Here is a 13,387-nt window from a genome sequence, read left to right as displayed (position 1 = left end):
TTGTAACAAAATAGCATCTCCATTTGGAAATTACTAAGACAAGAGGTTACTACGCTTTCAAAAAAAATTCCTTTAGTGCTTAGCCTAGCACTTAGTAACATTTAATAAATAAAATAAATTAGTATGGCTAAGTCCGACATACGACTAAGTATTCAATAATAATTGTTAATTTTTCAAGCTTTAAATTTGTGCACTTTCTCTTTAGGTAAGAAATAGTCTCAAAACTTTAAGGACTGCTTAAATTACTTAAAATTAAATTTTAAATAAATTAATTTAAATTTAATTAATTAAATTTAAATTAAAATGCTTAGATTGTGCTAGAGTCACAATCTAAGTAGCAGTTTTTCCCCTCCTTCAGCTGCTCAGGCCGAGACCTTCCTTTCCCAAACTGCCCAGCATTAGAAGTGTCTCAGGCCCCAAGTGGTGGAAGTCCAGGAAGAGCGCTGTCAAGTTGTCAAGTGCACCCAGGAGCCAGGTCAGGGCGGCGGAGATCCCCAAGTTAGGATGTCTCCCTCACCGAGGGCTGATCCCCAAAGCGGGAAGAAACAGGCCCATTCCACCGTCCCCATCATGAAGGTCAAATGCACCAGGTAGAAGAACGACCCCACTATAGGCGGGGCTCAGTCCCCCGCCGCGAGTCTCACAAGCAGGGTCAAGAAGGTGGGGGTTGAAGGAAAATCAGCCGCGGCTCGAAGTCCTACGGAGTTTGGGAGGCGGAGTTATTCCGTATCGCGTAGGCTCCGTCAACTTCCGGCCATGCGCCGTGACTTCTCTAACCTCTCTGGGTTTCCTATGCTCGTCTCTATGGTGTTACTCACAACTCCCCTCCCCCCATTCTTAGCCCGAGCAGCCCTTTCCCAGCTTGCACCGCGGCGGAAGAGACGGACTCGACAATAACAAACCGAACCCCGGCTGTGGCGGCGACCAGGGCCCAGCAGTGCCCCCGAACCGACAAGCTGCCTCAGCCTCGGGGCTCGGTGCAAGCCCCGACTGTGCTGTTTCTCCGTCGCGTTTGTTCCTGACTGTCAGCCGGAGGGCCTGGCAGCGTACCGGAGGCTGTCTTTAGTGGCCTGAACCCCTCCCCGCCCGGAGCCCGGCGGGGCCGGGGGGGGACCGCCGCCGCTCGTGTCGGTTAGCAGCGCCGAATGGGCGGTTTGGAGCCGCCGCCGAAGGACTAGGCGGCGGCGGAAGATGGTTCCGGGGGCCGCCGGGGCTGCCCGCGGAGGAGGAGGCGCTGCCGCCGGGTAAGAGGGCGACTCTGCCGCCGACCGCTTCCCCCCTCAGTCAGCAGCTGCTGCCGCCGCCGCCGGGGTTGTCAGTCCCTGAAGCGGAGCACACCTGGGGCCGGGGTAGGGGGCGCTCGCTGGGGTTCCGAGGTCCTCGGTCGGAGTCCTCCCGGGGGTCCGCATCCCTGGGGTAAGGGGTGGGGATGCTGCTTGGACCCTCCTTTGGCTGGCGAGCTCCGGCATCCCGGACCGTACACCGGCCGCCCAGAGACAAAAGCGGAGAAGTCGCGAATTTTGGGAGGAGCTGGGGCTGTCTGACGCCGTATGGGACGGAGCTGACATATGGGTTCTCGAAGCTGCTTGTGTTGGGGACTCCCCTACCCCCAACTTTGCCGCTCTGAGGAGGTTGGCGAAGTTGTGGGGAAAAGGCACTGATGGCAAGGGAGACCCTCCCTGGGAGGAGGACCTCTCTCCCTTTCCTCCCCTCGGGGCGGGGAACGGATGCAAGGGTGTTTTTTTCCTGTTGGAAATGTAAAGTTGATCAGGTCTGGGCTGAATGAAGCCCTGGTCGGGCTGCTAAGGCAGACAGCCGTGTCTTTGTCCCCTTGGAGTGAGAGGGTCGGTATAAAGTTACTTCTAGGAATGACTCAGCCTCTCCGCACATTTCCACCTGCCCCCACTAGTGCCTTTTTGGGGGGGGGTTGGAGTGGGTTTTCACAAGTTGTTTCATAGATGCAGACTGTTAAACGTAAGAAATGATAATATTTCAAGGATAAAGAATCTCCTTCCACTTTTGTGGGTGCCTGTGCAATGCTTGTAGCTTACAATTTCGTAATCTGTTATTTCCTTTCTTGATTTTTACAAGTGTGGTTATATTCTCCGAAGTGGGATAGGACGAGGTGTCAGTAGTAACCTGCCATGCTGCCTCTTGATAAGGGGTATGTTTTGTTCAATTTGACCGTCTAATTTGCACTGATTCAACATTAAAAAGTGGCTGGGTGTCATTAAGTGCTTCTAATTAACTCTTTTCTAGGTTTTCACCTGTAGCTAAACTTCATATTTTTATAAGTAGATACAGAAGGCTGAAATTTAGAAAAGGATTAGGAAGGTTTTTAGAAAGGCTTTTAAAAAAATGTATATTAAGCAGTCTTAAAATTGCTAAAAGGTCAGTAAAGAATTTGATTACTTAAAAAGGACAAGAATTTTTATCATGAGCAGGATTATTGATGCACCAATCGAATAAAGATTTTTCCTCCCATATATTGTAACAGAATAAACATGTATAAGCACGTTCTTTTTGTACCTTTCCTCTTGTATATAAACTCTATTAAAATTTTTTTTTGTCTTTTATGTGTAATGGATTAGCCTACCTTATCTTAAAGATCTTGAGCAAAGTAGATAATCAGATTCTTAGTTGCTTCTGTTAAACATATTAGGAGAAAACAGGTTAAGTTCTTTGTATTTAGAGATGTTGGAACTCATTATTTAGGGTATTGACTACATTTTCAGTAATTTTAGCCAGTATATATTTTAAAATCTGCAATAGAATTGTGTTTGGTCCTCCAACTGTGCATGTTTAAGCAGTATCAATGTAGTCAATGTAGTATGGAGAAAATTAATTGGGCTTTTTAATGGAGGAAAAAAAATGGGCTTTGCTAACAAACAAGAAGTCAATGCATGACAGCATTTTGAACTTTTGAATCTGATTTTTTTTTTTTAAAGGGCAAGGAACACAAAACCTTTGTTCAACTAAAACTCCACTCCATGACCTAACATGCAAGCTTTGCATACAGAACTACTTTGAAGTCAGGATTCTGATTAGAATGCATCTCTATCCTGCCCTTACTCTCTTTGGGCCTTAATTTCCTTATCTGTAAAATTTAATGGCCCTAAGGCTCCTTCCAGGCCTAAATCTCTGATGCTATGAACTTTAACATGAACTTGGATTGTTGAAAATTTGTTACAGGCATGTAATATCTAGTATTTGTAATACTTTAAGGTTTGAAAAAACTATAATTATCTCATTCTATCCTCTCAACAACACTGGGCAATAGGTGCTGTTATTGCTTACATTTAAGAAATAGAAAAATTTAAGCATGAAGAAGTGACTTGCCAAGATCATGAAGTTAAAGTGAAACATGATTTGAACAGTGCTATCTATCCACTGTGACCCTATTTCTTGCTGTTTAGAAATTTTTATTCTTAGATTGTAAATTTTAATAGTCATCTTTGAAGCTTAATTTTGTAAGTTTATGGCAACAAAAAAACTAGTACGAGAATAAATAGGTGAACAAACATTTAAGGTCTTATTGTTTGCAGTTTAATTAGTGTTAAGTAAAAACAGTCCAGTCTTCAAAAAATTCACATTTTAAAGGAGAAGATAACATGTAAATAACTAAATACATAGAAGATAGAATGTAATATTAGGGAGAAAAGCAGCTGGAAGTGGAGGATGCTGACTGGGAAATGCTTCCTTCATGCAGTGGAATTTGAGCTTGTAAGAAGAAAGATAGGAAAGCTAAATTAGAGATGTCAAGGAAAAACAATATTTTGGTCAGAAATACTAGAGTGATTTTGCCATTCTCCAGCTGATTTTACAGATGAGGAAACTGAGGCAGATAGGGTTAAGTGATTAAGTGTAAATTTCTGGCCAGATTGGAACTCAGATGAGTCTTCCTGAAATCAGGCCATACACACTATTGTGCCACCTAGTTGGCCATTTCTGGCCCAGTCAATGTAAGGGCTGAGAGGCAGCTTATCTGGAAAAATCAATGTAAATAGAGTTGTTGGAGTAGAGTGGGAATAGAGTAGAAAACTGGAAAGGAGTAAAAGGGATCAATTTGTGAAGGGGAATTTATGAAAATGATTTTTCAGGTAATAGGGAGCAACTATGGCCCATATCTTTACAATAATCATTTTTGGCAGCTAAAAGAGGAAGATTAGGAATTTGGTTTGGGAAGAGAGTTGAGATAGGGAGACTGACCTAGCAAAAGGCTTTATCTAATCCAGTTGGGAAGTTGGCCCCCATTTTTATAGTGGTTGTATGAGTTGAAAGTAAAGACCTATTAAAGAAATTCTATGAAAGTAGGAAATGACAAACTTTCACAATGTAAAGGGAATGAAATGTGTTTGGGAGAATGGTGATGTCCTGGATAGTGACAAGGAAGTCGAGAATAGGGATTTGTTTTAAATTTGTGATTCTTTACATCTTCTGTTGACTAGTGCTCAAGTAGAGCTCTACTCTGTCAAAATATTAAATAAACTTTTGACATTCATTGAGAGGTTTGTGGACTTAACCTGTCAGTATTACAAAGGTGTTTAGATTTTTCAGAGTTATTAAGATATTAAGACTAACTTCATTCCATCAGATAATTTATAATCTAGTTATCAACAAAAAATACTGTCAGTTGTATAGCACTAACTGAAGACACTTTGAAGGAGCTGAAATTAATTAACAGAGGCAAGGCACTAGAATTCTGAGGTTGGGAAAGGCTTCTTATGAAAAAATTGGGGATTTTAGTTGGGACTTAAAGAAAACCTAGGAAATTACAAATTAAAATAAGGATTGAGAGCATTCTAGGAATAGGGAACTGACAGAGAAAAATACTAGAAAGGTAGGAGATTCTTAGGGTAGAAAGGCATGATTATGGCAATTTTTTATAACTGTTTTGATTATTTGGGATCCAGGACCATTCCTCCTGACTAAAGCCTGTCCTATGTAACATGAAAATTTATTTAAAGGATTAAGTTGTGTTTTTGATTAGAAGCCAGAGGAAGAATTTTAACTGCCCCTGACAGTATATAAAACTTTTTTTATCAGTCTATTTTTGAGTCCTTTAAATGTAATTTAATCTTACCTTTTTTTCTGAGGGTTTGATCCTATGCATGAACATAATAATAAAAGGCATATTTTTGCTTAGATAATTTGTGTTGTGATAATTAATATTTGGCAGCAGTTACCTACCCAGGAACTCAGGAGATTCTCCCATAAAAGTAGGCTAAATCCATGGTTTTTCTATTTGATCCTAGAGGCAATAGGGAACACTGGAGTTTATGGGAATTGGGGGATAGGGATGACCTGCTTTGGGGAAAGTCATTTTAGTAATTTAATAGAGGCTAGTTTAGTAGTTTAATAGAGGTTAGATTGCAATGGGGAGGGATTTGAGGCAAACATATCCACTCAGCTAGTTATTGCAATAATCAACACATTGATGTAGTAGAAACCTTCACATTACAGGCATTATCTATATTTTCTCTCATTCTTCAGTTTTGCAGAATTATTTCCTGCATACAGTTTTGCAGTTTTGCAGAATTTCATATTGTGTTTCCATGCGTCTTTATTTTAATCATCTTTTTTTTTTTTTTTTTTTACTGTACAGTAATATTTGCTTATACTTTGTTTAGCCTCCTAATTGATTGGTATCTACTCATTTTTTGTCATTTTTCAATCAGTTCCAATTTGCTTCTCTTCACATTTTTATTATATGATCTTTGTAATATTAAGAGTGTGTGTGTGTGTGTTCTAATATATATATATGGAATGTATTGTGGATTATATTATAATTTGAATGTATTTCTATTGGCAGAATACTTTGAGTATTCCGACAACTCTGCTCTAGGTTCTTTAACAACTGACTTTTGAAAGCATCAAAATGTGGGTAAGTCAAGGTCCAGTTAAGTTTTTTCCAGTCTATGTCCAACTCTGAGATCCCATTTAGGATTTTCTTGGCAAAGAAATTTTTCTTTGTCATTTCCTTCTCCAGACCATTTACAGATAAAGAACCTTTAGCAGAAAGGGTTAAGTGACTTGCCCAGAGTCACACCAGATTTAAACTCTGGGACCTGAATCTTTCTGATTCTAGGCCAGATACTTATGAACTAGCCAATACAATGCAAATGGTGCTTTGTTGTTAGAGCTTCTTAAAGAGGACCTTGAGATCAGGGAGGTGATGCCATGAGATACATGTGAATTGATTTAAATGAGGGAGGGCTGAGCAAAGGCACCTGCCTCACTGTCCCCTCCAGAGCTTTCTGGGTCCAGTGGCCAGATAGAGATCAAAACAACTGGAGATAGCCCTGGATGAAATAAGAGACCTTGGCTTTTTTAAGTTAAGGTCTTCAACAGGTTTCAGTTTGACTATTGCTGAGCTTAGCCCTAGTGTGAGTTAAACTCTAGGCCTACAAATAACAAAAGGAGAAAGTGAAAAAGAGAAGAGAGCTAAAATTGATGGTACCTGGGACTAGGCCTTTTTTAAATGGAAGCTTTAGGAGGAGTTGGCAGAATATAAAGAGTGCACTGGTAAGAAAATGAAGAATTGAGAGAGTTTTTGAGTAAAAACTGCTAGATATTATCATTATATCATATTATTTCTATTTGCTACCACAAAAAGTATTGATCTGAAGTACTTTTGTGCGTGTAGAAGGATTTCTTTTTGTCACTGACGTTCTTCTGTATACCTGTAGAAGTGGATTTTCTAGATATTTTTGTCATTCTCTGCAAAATTTTGAGCTGCTTTTCAGAGTGCCTTGATCAATTTATAATTGCACCAACCATTTGTTAGTGTATCTATCTTTCCAAAATTGTTCTAAAACTTATTTTTTTCTATTTTTTTGGTCATCTTTCCCAGTTTGTAAAATGAGAGTTTGTTTTGAATTTTATTTTTTTTTAATTGGCAATTTGGAGTATTCTTTCTTATGGGCACCAGTAGTTCACAGTTCTTTTGAGAACTGATCATCTTGTTGTTTTTTAACAGCAAAAATTGATCTTATCACTGCTATCCCCATCATCACTCATCTCCATTTCTTACACTTAACAATTCTTGTGTGCTACAAAAATAACTTATATTTTTGCACATCCTTCTGGTTTGTTTTTCTTAGAACTGATTAATCCTTACTCATACATAGTCACCCTGGATTAGGTAGAAATTAAAGAAATGGTCATAATAAAGCACTGTATATCCGAAATATTAAATTCCTGCAAATCTAATGAAAAATGTAGCTTAAAAAGCAGGAATAATTTTTAAATTCGAAGTATAGACATTATCAATTGAATACTGATAAATATTTAATAAATAGTTAAAATCTCAAAGGAACTTAAATATTGAATTTTGCGCCAAAGGATCCTAGTTTGAATTTTGGCTCTATTGTCTTAGACCAGAAAGAAACTTCCTCTAGACTTAATTTGAAGGGCTTGCATAGATTTCTAATGCTCTTGTTAGCTTTAAATTCTTTGAGCCTGCTGTGAAGATTGATGCTAAGTCATCAGTGCCCTGATATACCGAATTATAGAATGACAAATTATTTTTACTGATGCCTACCTTGAGCATTTGACCTGAGAAAATTACTGTTAATCTGATAGTTTTGTGTATTGGGTTTTTTAATGCCTTTTCCAACTTCTCTATAAGCATAGAAACTAATTACTCAGATTATCACATTAATCAAATCAGTACATTTCTCTTTTTTTAAAAAAAGTGAAATTTGCTTTTTGTGTCCTGAATTAAAAAGATGCCAAAGAAATGTAAAAGTAGAACATGGAGGATTGTATATGAAATTGTACTTCTTAATGAGCTTAATATAAAAAAGTATTGGCTCTTTTTTTCATAAAGTGGGCACACTTCATCTTAGGACCTCTGGGGAGTTGATTGTGCTTTGATGAGAGTTCAAGTTGATATTATTTGCACTGTTGTCAGTGTATAAATTATTCTTGTTCTGTCCACTTCAATCTGTATCAGTTCACACTACCCAGGATCGTCTGAAACTGTATTTCAATTTTATACAAGAATTTCCAATACATCTACATGCCATATGCTATAATATCTAGCTGTTCCCTCTTTGATAGACACTTCTCCCTCCCCTTTTTATATTTATTGTATTTTTTTCTTTTAATTTCCCTCTGGGGATCAGGGCATTATGCTTTGAACTCTTGTCTTTCCTCTTTATTCCTTTTTCACCTTATTCCTCACCTCCTTCCTACTGATACTAAAGTACTTTCACCTTAAATTCTTTAGGTTTTGCCTGTATTTACTTGGGTTCAGCCTTTATTTGATTCAATCAAAGTAAAGTATCAGGTATCCACTTCCATCAACCCTTTCTCTATTTCCTACTTTTACCCCATTCTTCAAGTATATTCATCATGTTCACTTTTTCAGTGGGAGTAATTTTTCTTGGCAAAGATACTGGAATGTTTTGCAATTTCCTTCTTCAGTAAATTAAGGTATAGAGGTTAAATGGCTGATTTAGGATCACAGCTAATAATGTCTGAAGCCAAATTTGAACTCAGTTTTCCTGTTTCCAGGCCCAGCTCTCTATCCACTGAGGACTTTTAGCTGTTTCATATTCCTTATTATTAAAATCTCAACAAAATCAGTCCATCCCCTTCTTATTTTATTTTTACATTTCTTGTGAAAAATATTAAGGTTCTGAAGGGACCCTTGGTTATAAGTATCTGAGGCCAGATTTAAACTCGGGAAGATGAGTCTTCTTGATTTCAGGCCTGACACTCTATACCACTATGCCATATAGCTGTCCTTAGGGAATCTCTATCCTTTGATTAATATGAGCATGCCATAGGAACTGAATCGTATCCTACTTTAAATGAAACTAGAAGAAAAAAGGGATTTACAGCAAAATGGAAGGGTGATACAAACTTTCCTTAGGATAAAAAAGGGAGAAGGCAATGTTTTGTGATATTCCATATTTTTATCATCAAAATTTGCTGTAGAAAATACAAATTGTCTTCCATGAAGGTGTCTTTTGTATAAGTCAAAGTTGGTTTTGGAGAGGCAATATGATCGGTGTTGAATAGTTAGAAACAAAGCTCAGCAACTATTTGATTCTGGGGGGGGTGAATTAATGAAGAGTTGAGAATGACTCAAGAACCTGGGCAACTGGAAGAATGGTTATGCCTTGGCCATTTTTTAATGTTGTTAAATAGTCTTGTTTTTTTCTTTTTTGGTTCTCCAGTTAATATTATCTTAGATTTCTTCTGTGAATTCCTAATTACTATAGCAGTTCTTGATTTCCTGATCTTGTTATTTCCATTTCCTTTTATGAAATTTGCATAACGTGATAGAATCAAAAGTGGTAGTTCTATAATAGAAAAAAAATGCTCTTGAAACACTGACGGATTGGTTGCATGTCAAGTCTATTTGGTGTCTTTCAAATTTCATATGTAAGGGCCCTTGGAGTTATCATGCCAAACTAAAGTCTCATTTTCCCTTCTACTGCTTTTAGCTATGAGGTATTATACTATTTATTATCTCTGTTTTCCTTCCTCAAGAAAAAAAGAAAAACAAAACAAAACAGCCAGGATAGTTGCTTATTATTGCTCTCCTTATTTGCACTTCTGTTAGGTTTTTTTCCCCCCTGAATTTGTGTCCTTTGTCAGTTTTATGAGACCCAAAACATGACCGTTGCCCAGAAATGTAAAAGGTAAATTCGAAGAAATAGTTTGTAATTTGTTTGATATTTTATGCATTAGAAACAGTAGCAGTATTTGTATGTGTAAATTTAGGAATTACTTGTATGGAACTTTGAATTGAATAAATTGTAGTAAAGACAGAAAAATAAACTGAAGTATTGGCCAATACGAGCTGGCCTGTCATGTAGCAAGAATGGAGCAACAGATGGACAAGCTTTAATACCTTAAATACAAAGTTGAGAAAATGTAAATATAAAAAGTAGCATGTTGTAAATTGTGTAGAAGAATATGAATAAGAATTGCACAGAATAAGAAATCACATAGACTGTGATCTGATTCATTAGAATGAATACATGTAAGACTGCAGGCCTTAGTTTTATTTATATTAAATGCATATTGGTTAATAAGAATCTCAGTCTTGATCTTGCCAAATTAACAAAAAAGATAACTGAAAACAGTTCTTTAAAATAAATCTATTACTGATTAATAATGTTGCTAAAATAAAATTCACAGGACAGGAATATAACAAGCACAGGGTTTATTAGATGCAAGGTGATTCAAAGAAGAGAGCACTAATTACTTTTAGCAAAAAATGCTTCATACAAGGGCCAGCTATTTGATGAAGGATTTTAAGAATTTTTTAAAAGATAGATTAAAAGTGCCATAGACCAAGAGGACTTAGATTTAGAGGTTCATCCTACCATCATACTTCCACCCCTACCTCCCTACTACCATCCATTAAAGGTTGTTAATGGCTCTCCTAAACTACTTTTTTTTTTTTTTTTTTTGAATGAATAAAAAATAAAAACAAAAAAAATTGGCCTATGCCCAGCAGAGCATCAGGGAACATTCAAAACATATAACGACGAATTTTCATTTCAAGAAAGTGTATATATAATAATAGAAGTTATATTAATGAGTGTCCATCTTTTTTTTGCTTCGCCATAGGTTATGTTCTCTGCTGTGAACTTTATACTTACTCTTTTGATAACTGCCCTCCCCCCATTGTAATGCCGGAGAAACTGCAAGATAGAGATTAGAGAGTATTCAATACAAAATTTATTAAATGGAGAGATTTATTGGGACCAAATGGATTTGGTCCCAGGGCTGAACAAAACTATTGTCTCAAAGAATCCAGCCCTGAATGTCAAAATGCAAGACTCTTTTATAGGATAACAAGAACTATGACATAATGGGGGAAGTACCTGGATGGGGGAGGCACCTAGGATGGAGGGAGGTACTGGATAGGCTCCTGATATTCTAATGATGTCTAAAATGGATAAAGACCTTGATCCCATCTAACATTAAGGGGGAATAAGTATAGCCTAAGGTCTAAGATATGAGACCTTTATCCTATCAAACATTAAGAGGGAATGGTTATAACCTGTGGGGAGAGTAACTGAATAGACAATTAGGGAATCTGGGTCAGGACATTAAAAGAGAACTGTGGCACGCCACCATGTTCCCCAAGCTGGCTATAGTTAAGTATAGATATTTATACGTACATACACACATGCTTATGTATATATACATACCCATACACACACATATATATGTATACATATAATGTGCCATGTGTAAAATTTGCATTTAAAATAATAATATGGCTGACATAGATTTCTCTCTTGATTGAATCTTGATTTTTGTCTAAGATCAACAATTAATAGCTTTGTATTCAGGATTAGTCTGGCCTTTCCCTTGCTAATCAGTTGAGATAGTAACCAAATCTCAGTTTTTGTGTCACCCTCTTGTCTCTGTTAAAACCTGAATATCCTAGTGAATGAAATGAACAAACCTAGGAAAACTCTGCATACCATGAGGAAGTACTTTAATTTGTGAGAAAGCCAATGTAAACCTGGAGGTTAGTAACCGCATATGGGCCATTAAAATCTCTGGGGGGAAAAACATGCCCTTCCCATAGGGATTGTTTGTTGGAGGAGTACCTTGAAGAGATTAAACAAGAAATGCATAATGGAAAAGAAGAAAAAATGGTGAGGAAAATTGACATCTCAAGACAGTAAAAGGTCTCACCCAAAAACTGACCTGAAAATTAAATGAGCTAGAAGATATCCTGGATATTTGTATTTTTCCCCCCTCTTTTGGAGGTAATTGATCCAGGGTCATACAATTAAATAGTTCAGGAAGTTATGAAAGTAAAGTACCCAGACATATGAGAACATTTGGGCAAAGTGAACATTTAATCTACTGAACATATCCTGAAAGAAACTCCCACAGTGAAATTCATAGCCAAACTTCATAGGCAGAAATTTAGTTTTGTTTTTTTGTTTTTTTTTTTTTAAAGAATATGGCAAGCAGCAAGAAAGAAAAAATCCAAGTATCAAGGATTACATAAGACTTAGCAGCTATCAGAGTAATGTAGAGGAGAACTTGGAATATAATATTTTAAGAGGAGAAAAGTATGCAGTCAAGAATAACCTATCGTGACAAAATGAAATACAATAGACAAGGAAGGTGTGTCCAGGGGGAGCAGAAAAGGCTTTTAATGGAGTAGAAGACTAAGAATTCTTAAAAGGGCAGAACTGTGGAGGCACCAAGAGAAACACACAAAAGTTCTTATAATTATTTAATTCAAAAGAAATAGGGATGACTTATTTACACATTGATGGCAGGGCAAAGGGGAAATACAAATTTCTTCCTGCTGTGCAGGTCATAAAATTTATTTTCATAATTTTTTTTTTTTTTTTTACTGTTGTGCAGGGAATATATAGGATTCTCTGCATCATCAGTTGTTGGCTTATTTTTATAAATTTATATAAAATTACTATGTTTAATATATGATTAGCTAATTATACATTTATATATTGTATTAGATATTATACACAATTTTATATACTTATATATATATGCTTATATATATATATATACTTATATATAATTTATATTTATAATTTATTCAGATGTTAATTGATCTGGAATTAATATTGCCTTTTGTTATTAGTTTTCTGTATTGGTTTATCTTGCTCAAGATTTTTCACTATTTCCTTCCTCATGAGAACTTTGGTAGTTACAATTTTTTCTCAACTCAAATGCTACTTGTGGTGAAGAATTCACTTTTCACTTGCCTTAGCCTCTCCCTTCTGGAAGAAAAGGACTGATCTCGGCTGGATTTCAGTCTCTTTTCCTTCAGGTTTGTTGGGCTATTATATACATGCTGTTATTTTTGTCCTGTTTCTTAGGTCTCTAACAGAACTACTTGCTATCTCCAGGGGGAATAATACTTCCCTCCCTCCCCCGCTACTTAACACTTTTTTTTTCCCTCATAGCAGAGGTTGTGAAGAGTTGAGGTCTTTCACTTGTTTCCACAGAATAGTGAGATGAAAGAAAAGATAAAGGGGAGTGTTACCATAGATTGTATATATAGCAGTAGCAAATGAACTGCTAAGTGGATCTTGAAACCTATCCTACTCTGCCAGAACTTAGCTTATAGTTTGTGGGGGGTTTTAGTGATTGCCTTAGGGCTTATTGAGATCTTGCTTTTTTTTTTAAGGTTTTCTGTGTCTTAGACCATGGATGCAGCTGTAATTGCTTAACTCTTAAGCCATAGAAATATTTGAGAGGTTGGAGAAATTAAAATGCTTTAGTTGTCCTTGTTTGTCATGTGACCTGAACATCTCTGATGATGCATTACAGGTGTCTTTGCCTAAAATTGTAACTGGAAAATTCTGAATGGATATACATTTGTTAAGAAACTGTTATGACTAACCTGCCCTCCAGAATTTTC

General features: G+C 37.0%; 1 protein-coding gene across 2 annotated transcripts in view; it reads left to right on the top strand.

The window, feature by feature from the left end:
* Nucleotides 1-839: 839 nt before the first annotated feature.
* RB1CC1 (RB1 inducible coiled-coil 1) overlaps nt 840-13,387 on the top strand; it is a 68,724-nt gene continuing 56,176 nt past the window's right edge. For both annotated transcript variants that reach the window (XM_074278304.1, XM_074278293.1), the window contains exon 1: nt 840-1,244. The gene's annotated coding sequence lies outside the window, so the exon portion shown is untranslated. The remainder of the gene's footprint in view (nt 1,245-13,387) is intronic.

The sequence above is a fragment of the Sminthopsis crassicaudata genome, chromosome 1, assembly GCF_048593235.1.
Source record: "Sminthopsis crassicaudata isolate SCR6 chromosome 1, ASM4859323v1, whole genome shotgun sequence".
Taxonomy (NCBI): Eukaryota; Metazoa; Chordata; class Mammalia; order Dasyuromorphia; family Dasyuridae; genus Sminthopsis; species Sminthopsis crassicaudata.
The sequence above is the reverse complement of the archived record's forward strand: the minus strand, read 5'-3'. Positions and strand labels throughout refer to the sequence as shown.